This window comes from Gorilla gorilla, chromosome 1, assembly GCF_029281585.2.
Source record: "Gorilla gorilla gorilla isolate KB3781 chromosome 1, NHGRI_mGorGor1-v2.1_pri, whole genome shotgun sequence".
Lineage (NCBI taxonomy): Eukaryota > Metazoa > Chordata > Mammalia > Primates > Hominidae > Gorilla > Gorilla gorilla.
Window position 1 is genome coordinate 11551468 of NC_073224.2, and position 13532 is coordinate 11564999.

Here is a 13532-nt window from a genome sequence, read left to right on the forward strand (position 1 = left end):
TTAGGTGGGAAAAATATTACATCTCTATTTCCACTAATCCAACAAACTACAGTCATATTAGCAAGACTTTTACCTCTGAGCAATAGAAATCACAGATGTTTTGATATTGCACTATAGTTTTATGGATATCTCCAAAGAGCAAGTACATCACAATGCTCATCACAATTTCAAAATTATAGTAGTTATTAGACCCATACACATTACTATATATGGTTGTCTTTTGGGGGGGCTATTTTGACTATTAACCCCCTCCCCAATCTCTAGATTCATAAAGCCAACTCTCTCCTATCATCTCTAGTTGACTGTCTAATAAATATCTCAAAGTTAATCCATCTAAAACAGAGCTCTTGATTCTCCTCCCCAAACCTGCTGCCCATATCTCAGTATAGAGGTTCCATCATCCATTCTGTGGCTTACACCCAAACCTAGGAGTCATTCTTCATTCCTTCCTCCCTTTCTCTCATCCCCCATTAGCAAGTTCTGTAAGTTATGGCTGCCAACTTCTTAGTCCACCCCCTTGGAACCACTTGCGGCCCTGACCACTCCACTCAGCCTTGCAGAACTCCTTTCTGTCCCCCAACCCTCCAGGCCTGCTGTCCCCTTGGGGTCATTGCACTCCCTGTTGCTTCCTTTTGCCTCTGCAGATTCTCACGTGTCTTTCACTTCCTTATCCTCCGGGCCTCAGCTCAAACGTCATCGACAGCATATTTTCCAACCTGTCACTGTATTTCCACACAAGTTGCTTGCTTGTTTCTTGTCTGTTTCTCCCTGCTAGAATGTGAGCTCCATGAAGGCAAGAATCTTGTCTGTCTCATTCGTTGATTACATAAGAGACCATTAACAATGTGTTAAATGAATAAATGCTTAACCAGCCACTTAATATGCAGTTCTTTTGAAGATTAATCAAAACAATGCAAGTTAATCCCTCAAACTGTCCCACCTCATGGGGAGTGCTCAGTCAGTTCTCCCCCGACAGAGTCCTCACTTTCTCATGATGCCACCACCACCATGGAGATGATCCATGCTTGGTCTGACAAATGCGTCCTCCTAGTGACACAAACACAAAACTGGAAATCAATTGAAGTCACAGAACAGAATACGGCATGCACAAATAGAAATGCCTTTAGGGAATGCAGGGTCAGTTTGCTAAAATAAATGCAGATCAGAAAGAATACAAATTTTGGAGGGAGGAGATCCTGCCTGGGTTCAAGTCCCTGTTCCTTTCCTTCCCACCATAGTATGTTAGCAATTTATTCAATGCCTCTGAGCCTCAATGTCCTAAGCTGTACACAAGGGTAACAATACGTACCTTACAGGTTGTGAATGCTGGGTGAGATAACAGGGTACACATAGCAAACTCTCTCTATAGTATCATTTTCATTTACCACTATAGCGAATCCCCTAAAAAGAAGCAAGCACTTACAGTTGCAAGGAACCTTACAGAGCTCCTATTTTGTCTTATTTTATGGTATTTAATTTCAGAAATAATGAAGATTTTTTTTAAAAAATCCATACACAGCCGGGCGCAGTGGCTCACGCCTGTAATCCCAGCACTTTGGGAGGCCAAGGCGGGTGGATCAACAGGTCAGGAGATCGAGACCATCCTGGTTAACACAGTGAAACCCCGTCTCTAGTAAAATTACAAAAATTAGCCAGGCATGGTGGCGGGCGCCTGTAGTCCCAGCTACTCGGGAGGCTGAGGCAGGAGAATGGCGTGAACCCGAGAGGCGGAGCTTGCAGTGAGCCGAGATCAGGCCACTGCACTGCAGCCTGGGCGACAGAGCGAGACTCCGTCTCAAAAAAAAAAAAAACAAAAAAAACAAAACAAACAAACAAACAAAAACTCCACACACTTTACAGAATAGGCAGTTGCAAACAAGGAGAATTTACCAAGAATTTTTTTAAGGCCGTAACAAATTTCTTTCTTTCTTGCTAGCATTGCATTTGAACGAATCCTTTCCCCAGCAATCATGCTGACTTGGATTCATATCTGTATTCAGCTTAGACTCCCACTGTTCTTTACGGGTAATTTTCAAATCTTTCTACAAAAATCGACACGCAGTTCCTATTGATAAATAACAGCCTCAGAGCTTTTACCTCCTGCACACTATTTTGACACATCACCACCCTGAAGAAGATTTATGTTTAAAAAAAGTAATTTGTCTAAAGGAAGAGGGTATTTTCAAACCATACTTCTAAAAAATGTCAAATAACAGGAATAAAAGAAGAAATGAGCTTTCGAGTAAAAGAAAGCACCTGAATAAAATAAGTCTCAAAAAGAATAAAAAGATCAAGAGATAACATAAAAAGGAAAATTAGGATCTAAACATTTATTAGAAGTGGAAAATGAAAGTGTAGCTGCATTCTTCTCCAGTTGGTCAAGTGACATGAAAATGTTCATGAAACAGGAAAAGTGACGATTTCAAACTGGTGGCTTTACCCTTTGAAAGACTCTCTCTCCTTTTTTTTTTTTTTTTTTTTTTTAGAATTTCAGGATTATGAGAACAAATTGCTGGAGTTAATATGCAGATACAAGTCCTTCATTATAGGTGATTTCCATTAGTAACTTTAATAAAAGTTATTACAACTTCAAATAAATACAGGTAAGAAGTCAAGTTATAGTCTAATCCTAACTACAAAATGTGAATCACTAAGGCATTCTATTCAGCGAGGAACCTAGTAATTTGAGGGTGCTCAAAGATAAAAATTGTAAGTGCCACCACAGTTATTCCTACACAATTTTGACCCATAGTCGCCTTTTTTTCCTGGATAACAGGATTTTGTTAAAGAACCCCAAACAGCTGCTGATGTTAGAAGGGAATCTCTTATTGATTGAAGCCCTTGAAACCAGTTTATTAATTAAAGGGAAACCTTTTTCCCCAAGAACTTATTACTTAGCAACCCTTCATTGTTTATGTGAATCTATCCTGAAGTCTCTCATTTTAATTAAAAAGAAAAAATCATTTGCCATTCTATTCCTCAATGTTTGGTTCTGTTGCAAATACTGTTCCACATTCTATCTCCCTGCCCTAAAAAATACATTCTTTTTCTGATTAGAAGCACCTTCACATGGGGCTAGGTATGGTGGCTCACGCCTGTAATCCCAGCACTTTGGGAGGCCAAGGCAGGCAGATCACTTGAGTCCAGGAGTTCAAGACGAGCCTGGCCAACATGGCAAAACCCCATCTGTACTTAAAATATATTTTAATAAACTAGCAGAGTGTGGTAGTGCATGCCTGTAATCGCAGCTACTTGGGAGGCTGAGGCATGAGAATTGTTTGCACGTGGGAGGCGGAGGTTGCAGTGAGCCAAGATCGTGACTACACTCCAGCCTGGGCAACAGGGCAACAGAGTGAGAGAAAGAAAGAAAGAAAAGAAAGAGAAAGAAAGAAAGAAAGAAAGAAAGAAAGAAAGAAAGAAAGAAAGAAAGAAAGAAAGAAAGAAAGAAAGAAGGAAAGAGAAAGGAAGGAAGGAAGGAAGGAAGGAAGGAAGGAGGGAAGGAAAGAAGGAAGGAAAGAAGGAAAGAAGGAAAGAAAGAAGGAAGGAAAGGAAGAAAGGAAGGAAGGAAGAGAAAGAAGGGAGGGAGGGAGGAAGGAAGGAAGGAAGGAAAGAAGGGAGGGAGGGAGGGAAAGAAGGAAGGAAGGAAGGAAGGACCTTCACATGGGCAATAAGCTAGGATTTTCATTCCAATCAACCCATTCCTGCAGCTGTTTAAATCTTCATGCTCTAGTTTTGTTTGTCCATATTAGGGCTTTTGCCCATCAAGCTCTTTTGGTTTGGTGGCTAGTTATAGAAAAGAGGTTAATTTGAGGGAAGACTATTGGGTACCCAATAAAACTGGTATCCCTTTGGATGCTTCTAGGCTAACACTCTAGTTATTTTCCCTTAAGTCAAGGTACTTATACAACTTCCAGAAGGTTTGCACAACTTACTACTGGTATACAGATTATAGAATTAAGTAATATAGAAAAAAATAACAGCCATATCAAACCATAAAGCAATAATTTGGACTAAAGTTTGGATTTTTTTTTTTAAGTATTAAAAGATGCTGGCCAGGTGCAGTGGCTCACACCTGTAATCCCAGCACTGAGGCTGAGGTGGGCACATTGCTTGAGCCCAGGAGTTTGAGACCAGCCTGGGCAACATGGTGAAAGCCTGTCTCTACAAAAAATACAAAAATTAGCCATGTGTGGTGGTATGTGCCTGTAGTGCCAACCACTCAGGAGGCTGAAGTAGGAGAATCACTTGAGCCCGGGAGGTTGAGGCTGCAGTGAGCTGTGTTCACACCTCACACCACTGTACTCCAGTCTGGGTGACAGAGAGACCCTGCCAAGAAAGAAAGAAAAGAAAAGAAAAGAAGGAAAGAAAGAAAGAAAGAAAGAAAGAAAGAAAGAAAGAAAGAAAGAAAGAAAAGAGAAAATGATGTTAGCTTCACGTGAAAGATTATTATATTAATTCTATCTCTATGTCTGTCATAGTTCTCCATAACAAAATATCCCAAAAGACTAACATCTATTGGTTTAAGCTGATTTTGACAATAAACAGTACAAAGCACATTTGGTTTTGTTAACTATAAAAAGATTGAGCTTGCATATAAGACACAAGTTCCTGAACAGAAAGGCACAAGAATAACGAGAGGCTACCACAGCCACCCCTGGAACAATGGTGAGCACTCAACTGTTTTCAGGAAATGTGAGAATCATAAATGGAGACATTTGCAAACAGGAGAGGCAAATTTAAATTCTGAATGTTTAGGACCATACTAGCTAGTCACAGGAGCTTGTAATAGGTGAATTTTTGAGGGTCCTCATACCTCAGCCTTCTACATCTGTATATATGTATTCGTAAATCTCGAGTTGTAATTTAAAAATTCAATCAGTCATTATTATCTAGTCTGTATTTGAGATTTTTAAAAAACAGATATCTGGAAACCTCATTTAATGCCATGAAGAGAGAAAGAAATTATACAGCCTAAAGCACTATAAGCCTGCCACCTTATAGAGCACTCATATTCTCAATTACTGAAATAATTTAAAATAAAGTTGGTCATTTTCTTCCCTGTTTGAGTAGCATATGTTACAGTCAAGAGATTTGCTCACAAGTTTTGCCATCTTTCTGAATTTTCCTGTCCTTATTATTTTGTAAACATGTCAATAAGAGCAAACATAGATTGTGCACTTACTATGTCCCAGATAGGATATGAAAACACTTCGTGTATACTCTTTCCCCTGCCATAGTGTCCATTTGACAGATAAGAAGCCTGAGGCATGTAAAGAATAAGTCACTTGCCCAAGGTTTTTCAAGGATGGATCTGGGATTTGAGTTTCTGGTGAAGCAGTCAAGATTCTTAGCGGCAAAAATAGAAACTGACTAGCTGGTTTTCGCGAAAAGAAAAAATTATTTAAAAGATGATATGGAATTTCCAGGAGGGCTACAAAAATAGCCATGAGAAAATGGACAGGAATGGCCGAGCAAGGTGGCTCACGCCTGTCATCCCAACACTTTGGGAGGCTGAGGCGGGCAGATCACAAGGTCAGGAGTTCGAGACCAGCCTGGCCAATATGGTGAAACCCCATCTCTACTAAAAATACAAAAATTAGCCGGGCGTGGTGGTGGGCACCTGTAGTCCCAGCTACTTGGGAGGCTAAGGCAGGAGAATTGCTTGAACCCCAGAGGCGGAGTTGCAGTGAGCCGAGATCACGCCACTGCACTCCAGCCTGGGCAACAGAGAGAGGCTCCAACAAAAAAAAAAAAAAAAAAAAAAGGGACAGGAACAAAGGGAAGCTATGCAGGAAGAACCACAGGCCCAATCATGCTACTAAACCAGCCTGGCTGATTCCACTGTGCAGTCACATTAGACATGAGTGGCAGCGACCTGCAGCCCCAACAATGCTAGCACTGGGCACTGGACATTGATGCCAACACCACTGCTCTTCGATACCTTGGAAATCGGGTTTTACAGCTACCACTGCTGCCACCAGAAAGACACTTTCACTCTACCTGCATTTTTGTAACACCAGATCCTAATGTGAAATCTGGAGCAGGTGAGTCCATTTGGCTGAGTCTAGGTCATGGGCCAGACAGCAGCAGCAAGGAAGACTGAGAAATGAGTAGTCTTACACTTTTAGCTTCTCAATAGTGAGGGTGGGATCTAACTTGCACCAAGATTCCCATGGTAAGAAATCTCCTCCTAAGAGGAAAAAGGCCAGATATTGTTCATCACCATATCTTAACCCATTTATGCCTAGTATTCCATTATTGGAACTTTAAGCTTGTGGGAGTTATTTATATCCTACTGCTCAAGGTCATCGCCAAGGTCCGATTTTTCACAAAAAAATTTTGCAACCTCCGGCATAAGTGGGTTTTAAGCATTTAGCATAATACCTACCGCTAAGTAGTTGTTTAACTAATATATGTGAAACGAAAAAATGAGTGTATGATCCAGTTGTCTCGGGGAGGGACACAGGGAAAAGCAGGAAAACACTATCAATAGCTAATAACACGATTGACATGGGCAGACCAGAAAGCGCATGCAAATGAAAGTTACAGGTAGTGGACGAGTTAGCCTGGAGCCCCTCCTCCAGCACACGTGGAAACTGCCAAGGCTAGCACTGGTCTGCTTCCTTACATCCTGGGTATGTCATCTCTACCAGCAGTCCAGATCCTCACCCACAGCAAGAAGGCAAATCTGAAGAGCCCCAAACCCGCAGTACTGGTGACTACAGCTGTTGCCAAGCAGACCAGAAACAACTCATTTGAAAGCATGGAGAAAGCAGTGAGTGCCACCTAGGTACAAAAGGTTTTCCAGGCATTATCTCATGTAATCAGAACTTCAACACTGTGAAGTAGCTACTCTTTTTTTTTTTTTTTTTTTTTTCTGAGAGAGTCTCGCTCAGTCGCCCAGGCTGAAGTGCAGTGGGGCTATCTTCGCTCACTGCAAGCTCCACCTCCCGGGTTCACGCCATTCTCCTGCCTCAGCCTCCCGAGTAGCTGGGACTACAGGCGCCCGCCACCACGCCCAGCTAATTTTTTGTATTTTTAGTAGAGACGGGGTTTCACCATGTTAGCCAAGATCGTCTCAATCTCCTGACCTCGTGATCCGCCTGCCTCGGCCTCCCAAAGTGCTGGGATTATAGGCATGAGCCACGGCGCCCGGCCGAAGTAGCTACTCTTTGCAGCTCCATTTTACAGACTAGAAGAGCTAAGGCTCGGGGAGATCAGCTTGCCCAACGTTATATAACTAGGAATTGGCAGAATCTGGCTTTGAGTCATATCTCATTGGCTCCACATCCATCCTCTTAAGCGCTACACAACACTATACAACGGAAACTTAAACTATAAAAATAGGTCATTGCGGAAGGCATTTCTGTTACAGAATTTACTAGCTTCACTGTCAACTTATCTCATTATTTCTTATTTCACATTTTTACAGGAGAAATCAGCCTACACTTGAGCTGGCTCCTGTGAGGGAAATGGAGGGCTGTGCTTGATGCTCTCCAAGGTTCTGAAAACCAATGTTTGAAATTTAAAATTTAACTGCCAGAGTAAAGGTAGCATCATTTTATATTGGCTCTTCAATTTTTACACCCAGGGCAAAGCCATCTGTGAGCGGATGAAAATGAAATAATTATGAAATTTAGGCAGTTCTTAAGAAACTAAGTTTTCAACACACCCACATCCATTCACTAAAATTAAGGGATATGAACTCTGAAAACAGACTTCCTTTATACATTTTTGGCTTTTCTCCACAGTTATGAAAGTCAATCCATGCCAGTAATGTCTAAAATCACGATGGGAATTTTTTGAGTGCCGCAGTAAATATATTCTCTTGGATATGTATCATCAGTCCTGGAATGTTGCTGAGGCCAGAGTAAGCATCTGGAACCAGGGTACCTGGTGGCATAGGCAAGAAACAGCCAGTGGGGTGAGGATCGGAATCAGAATTGGCAGCCAGAGAGTCTGGAATAAGAAAAGAAATCAAAAGGAAAGGAGGGGAGTAAAGATCTGAAATAAAGAAAAAATACCCTAAAAGCTTGAAAGGGGCCAGGCAGAAAGGAGATGAGGCTGTGGCCAGTGGCAAGTCATGGCTTTCAATTCATGGGGAGAAAGGTATCATCTGCTGTCTCTTTACTCCTAATACCAACTGCAGCGATGCTGTTTCTTTCCAAGTCTTTCTACATAGCTCCACGGGGGTTGACATTGGGCTGGACTGACATCTGCTGCTACTTCTTGCTGCATTCTGTGCTATTTGGAGATATTCTATTGATATCATCCTTCTTTGACCTTGCTTCACTCTTCCCCCTCCCAACTCTCCTTCCGCTGTCCTATTTGTAGCAACCGCTTTAGTCCACTAACAAGGGCTCTTTTATCTATTGGTCCTGCTCTTGCTTTTGTTTCTCTTGTCTATTTGGAGTTAGCTTCTTGATAGAAAGCCAGCACAAATTCTCTCTTGTCCTTGAGAAACTGTTGAACATAGCTGACTTGTTATAACCAGCAGGTAAACGGATAAGCTAATTCTATATTTCATAGTAGTCTGTTTAGCAGCCTTAAACTTTAGCTAAGCAAATAACCATTTTCCTTTGCAGAAATTGTCATCCTGCCCTTATAATAACAATCCCAAGCCACTGAGTTGCAGAGACCACATGTGTTTAGAATAAATAAATAAAAAGAACTGAGCTCCTGTCATATGGATTCTGGCTTAGGCTGTTTGGATCCTGCCACTGCAGCTGAAGATGGGTTGCTGCTTACAGAATACTAATTGCTATTACTATTCTGAACTGATCTCTCTTGTGAAAGAAAAAAATATGAGAGAAAGCTGATTCTAGGTTGGTCACTCGAAATCCTAATCTAAGTTGGGAGAAATTCTATGTGCCACCTATATACATGTATTCACATAGGTAGATAGATAGATAGATAGATAGATAGATAGATAGATAGATAGATAGATAATTACACACAGATGCAAATATAAATGTATAAACATATATATAACTCCAGAATTTTTACTGAGATACTTTTGTGGGTTTGTACCAAGTCAGAAGTATCATGTCTTTATAGTTACAAGTTTTGTGAGCTAACTTTGTCACAGAAGCCTGTCAACAATATTTACTGTTGGCTCAAGTGTACACAGAACAGTAGAGGGCTGATCTTATTATTTGCTTGGCTCTATTTAGATAGAACAAATTGACCTGAAAGTCTGTTTACCAGAGATTTATCATTGATCATGTATTCTTTGATGTACTTTCTCTTTCGTGGATTTAACATCAGATATTAGCAAACCTGAAGATAAGAGGAAAAGTATTTATCCTTGTACCTGGAGAGAGGTTTTTCAGGTTTGGTGGGAAAGCTAGGAATTTGGAATCAGGGGACCTGGGACTGAACCCCGGCCCTGCTACGTTGCTGGAGTGCAGGCAAATGACTGACTATTTTTGAGCTCTAGTTTACAACCTATAAAATAAAGGTAAAACCCCTCTCCCGACTACATCACAGGATTATTATCAGGATTAAGTGAGACCATAATATGAACCAGCTTTGTAAACTAAAATACTCTACAAAGCAAGGGATTAGTAACTATGATAATAATTTAACACAGTGGCTATGAAATGGTACAAGCTGTCAGGATTAAGGATCACAGTTCAGAGGATGGCCACTTTAAATTATTGTCAACCTATTTTCCCAAGCACCAGTTAATACTATTATAATAAATTCAAAATACACTTCAATTTTCTCCTGCTGGGATTTCATTCCACTGGATGAATTGTTCAAAACTGAAAAATCATTAGAAGGGGAAAGAAGTAATTTGATTCAACAAAGATCTTTTCATTTTAACAATATTCTTTCTAATGCATATACGGTAAAGAGGATCATTAAAATAATCTAGAATATATCTGAAAAAAGCTTACCAAAAAGTGAAACAGTTCTGCATATTTTCTGGTTAATTACCTCCTCTCAGGTACCAAATGTATAATAGGACCATTAGGGAGATTTCTAGAGAGATACATCCTCAGTGAAGAGTATTTGAGTACTTGAATGTTCTAAGAGACATTAAAGAGCATTCTGAGAGTGTTCTCTTCAGAGGCATGCTCTTCAGGAGATGGCCCATTCCTTGTTTCTGGCAAAGACTACAGGAACTTACCACAGAAGAATGGAGGAGGGGGTTCAAATACTAGATCAAGGTTTGGGCTAGATCAGTAGTTACCATTTTAGGCTTGTCAACCTTTTCCCGCAAGTTAAAAAAAAAATCATCAGCTATCACCATCGTTTCATTTTAAAAAATGCAGAGGGTATCTTAACACTGAAAAAGTGGAATAGGTATAATCACAGGATAAACAACAATCCTCCAAATACAGATAGTCCCTGATTTAACAATGGTTCCACTGCACAATGGTGTGGCAGTGATACGCCGTTTGGTAGAAACCATACTTTGAATACCCATACAACCATTCTTTTTTTCATAGTCAGTATAGTATTCAATAAATCACATGAGTTACTCAACACTGTCATTAAGTAGGCTTTGCGTTAGATGATTTTGCCCAACCATATGCTGATGTAAGTCTTCTGAGCATGTTTAAAGTAGGCTAAGCTAAGCCATGATCTTTGGCAGGCTAGGTGTATTAAATGCATTCCCAACTTACAATATTTTCAACTTATGATGGGTTTATCAGTGTATACCCCATCATACGTCAAGGAGCATCTGTATAATAATTTAGCTTTTATTGAAGAACTGACTACATTGTTCTTAGAGTTCTTGTTTTATTGTGAACCTGAAAAACTTCCTCTGAGGCCAGCGCCTGTTCTTGGGCTAATATTTGGTAGTAGTTGGGAAGTCCTTTCAACCTGAAAATACTATGATCACATAAACATATTTAAACAAAATTATTTACTATTTTTCTAACACAAAATAACACTTTTCAATTAGAGTATGTGAACAGCTATTTGTAAAGCTATGGATGACTTCGAAGTTTGAGAGTCTCTGCCATCAGTGAGAGTTTTGATGAAAAACGGTTTGATACTTTCATCACTTAATTCTGGTTACTCACCATCACACAATGAATTCACTTAAATAGCTAACAGAAAGGAAACTAGAAAAAAATCGATTGCAGACTGTTCTCTATTGATAAAATTGCACAAGCTGTTCAGATACTGTAACAGAGGACATTTGACATTTTCCCCCAGGTGTAAGGAGGTGGCAAGTTCAATTTCTCAGGATGTTGCACTGGTGATTTCAGTTGCTCTTTGCCAGTGGTGTGGAATTCATCTGCTGTTTTCTATTTCTATTAGCTGTGAGTTTCTCTGCATTCAAGTTCCATCTGAGAACCCGACTAAACTTAGCTCATTTTAGAGAGAACAGCTCCCACTGGGAAGGTGTCACTGGATAAAGTCTCATGACCTAGGTGTCTGAGAAATACAAGCTCTGCAGTTTTGTTCCTTAGGAAAGAGAAAAAAATGTATGAAAATATCATCTTTGTTTTTCCTAGCCATCATCAGATATTTACTAGGCTGGGCCATTTTATACAGAAGCACAAGAATCATGATAAATTGTTTCTCAACAGAACAAAGAATTTTTTAAAACAACTGATGTGTTTCCTAAGTGGAATGAACAAGATTGTGGCTGTGTGATAACATTCAGAACTTTATAAACGTGCTATACATAGCCATTTCATTTCGTGTTTTAGGCATTCTCTGCCCAGTAGAGTGGCTGAAATGCATAATAATTGTTTCTGTCTAAATCAGGTTTCCTTTTTTAAAGCTCCTGGAGGGACTGAGTTGATTTCTTGTCCTTATTTTCTCCCCGTATTACAGCCTATCCTGAACATCAGCAAATGTAGGATAATGAGTTCAGGGAAAATTAACCCATAGCATACTAAGGCTCATACATTCATTCAATCATTTACTTGACCATCATTTGCTGCATGTCTACCCCATGCAAGGCACTGTGCTAAATTCTGGGGTTACCAAGGTGAAAAAAAGATTTCACACTGTGATGGGATCTAGGTTGGCATGTATCAATCCAAAAGTGGTCAGGCCAGTGTTTCTCAAAGTCAAAACTTTTTTTTAACCACAATCTACTGTAAGAAATAAATTTAATATCTCAACCCTGTACTCGTATACATGCATATACACATCTTCATGCACAGGTACTTGTACAAACACAGGCACACCATACTCAACTGAAACAAAATTTTTACAAAGCAAACTTCCTCTTTCTATACCTGATACACTGCATTATTTTCTCTTCTATTTCATTTAATTTGTTTTAAAGACTGATATGGCCAACTAAGTTGATCTTACAGCCCACTAATTAGTCACAATTTGCAATTTGAAAAACAGCAGTCTGGGAGTCTTTTGCTGTAGCTCCGTAAGCCGCTAAAAACATCAAGAAGTATATTGGACATGAAAACAAAAGACATTACTGAATTACGTTAGAGTACTTCACCTGATTTACCTTAAGAAAGATATTGCTCATCTGAAAATATGGGACATTCTTTGACATGGAAGTGGTAAGCGTAGATCTAATTAGGTACCACTTTATAAAGGGTAGTAAATTTAAGGCCTTGATTGTATAGCAAATGATGGTATACGTGGGAAAAAATGAACAGATAAAAATTCCTTAAATTTAATCTTCTGTTCTGTTTCCATTTGCCACACTTGCACACTACATCTTTTACAGTCTAAAGGGAAGATCAAGGTGATGCAAATATCTGACACAGTTAGAAGTTTTCAGACATATGTCCAAACATTGCATGAAGCAGCAGAGGAAAATCCAAGACATAAATGTGCTAATTTTTAAATACATTCAGAGACTAATTGATAAATTGCCTCATCAATGTCTAAAATATTAGTGTTATAACTGTTTCATATTTTTCTCAGATATAACTGCCTGGTTACTTCATCTCAGTCTCCATTGGATTGGATTGCCCACTGTGGCTTGCTCCCTGGATTGCTTTTTTTTTTTTTTTCCTGCATATTCTCTTTAGGGGATCCATCGATTCTCTTGCTTTGAACTTTCTCCTGAATGCTGAGGACTGGACAGCCAACCCAGATCTCCTCCAAGCCCGTTAATCAACTGCCTATTAGGCTGATCAACCTGGGGGTTCTATAGATACCAGAAAACAAACATATCTGAAGCCAAACTGCCCTCTTCTCCCATGATAAATTATTGCTTCTTTCCCAATGCTTCCTAACTCACTAAATATTACTAGATCAAATCAGCCTGTTCCTACCTAGGAGTCATCCTTTCTCAGGTCCCAAAGCCAATCAATCAAGTCCCTCAGTTCTGCCAATTCTACCTTTTCAATATATGCTTTAATTCACCCCTTCTTCTTCACACACATTGCTGCTGCCAGTTCTGGCCCTTGCCACCTCTCACTGGTGCAAAAGTCTTCCAATTAGTCTCCTGCCCCTGGCCTAAGCCCCTGAGCCACATAAGCCAGGTGGAGGGTCTTTCAGCTCCACTATCTTTGGGAAGCTTCAAAGTGCCTGCCATACCCACTACCCTCCTCCTAGGGCATTCTTAAGCCAAATTGCTTGTA

At 40.0% G+C, this 13532-nt stretch overlaps 1 long non-coding RNA gene across 1 annotated transcript in view; it reads right to left on the reverse strand.

Annotated features, from left to right (window-relative positions):
- Window positions 1-258: 258 nt before the first annotated feature.
- The window catches only part of LOC129532230 (uncharacterized), a 40984-nt gene continuing 27710 nt past the window's right edge, over window positions 259-13532 (reverse strand). Inside the window, exon 4 of the long non-coding RNA XR_008677876.2 lies at window positions 259-1047. This is a non-coding gene — a long non-coding RNA (uncharacterized lncRNA). The remainder of the gene's footprint in view (window positions 1048-13532) is intronic.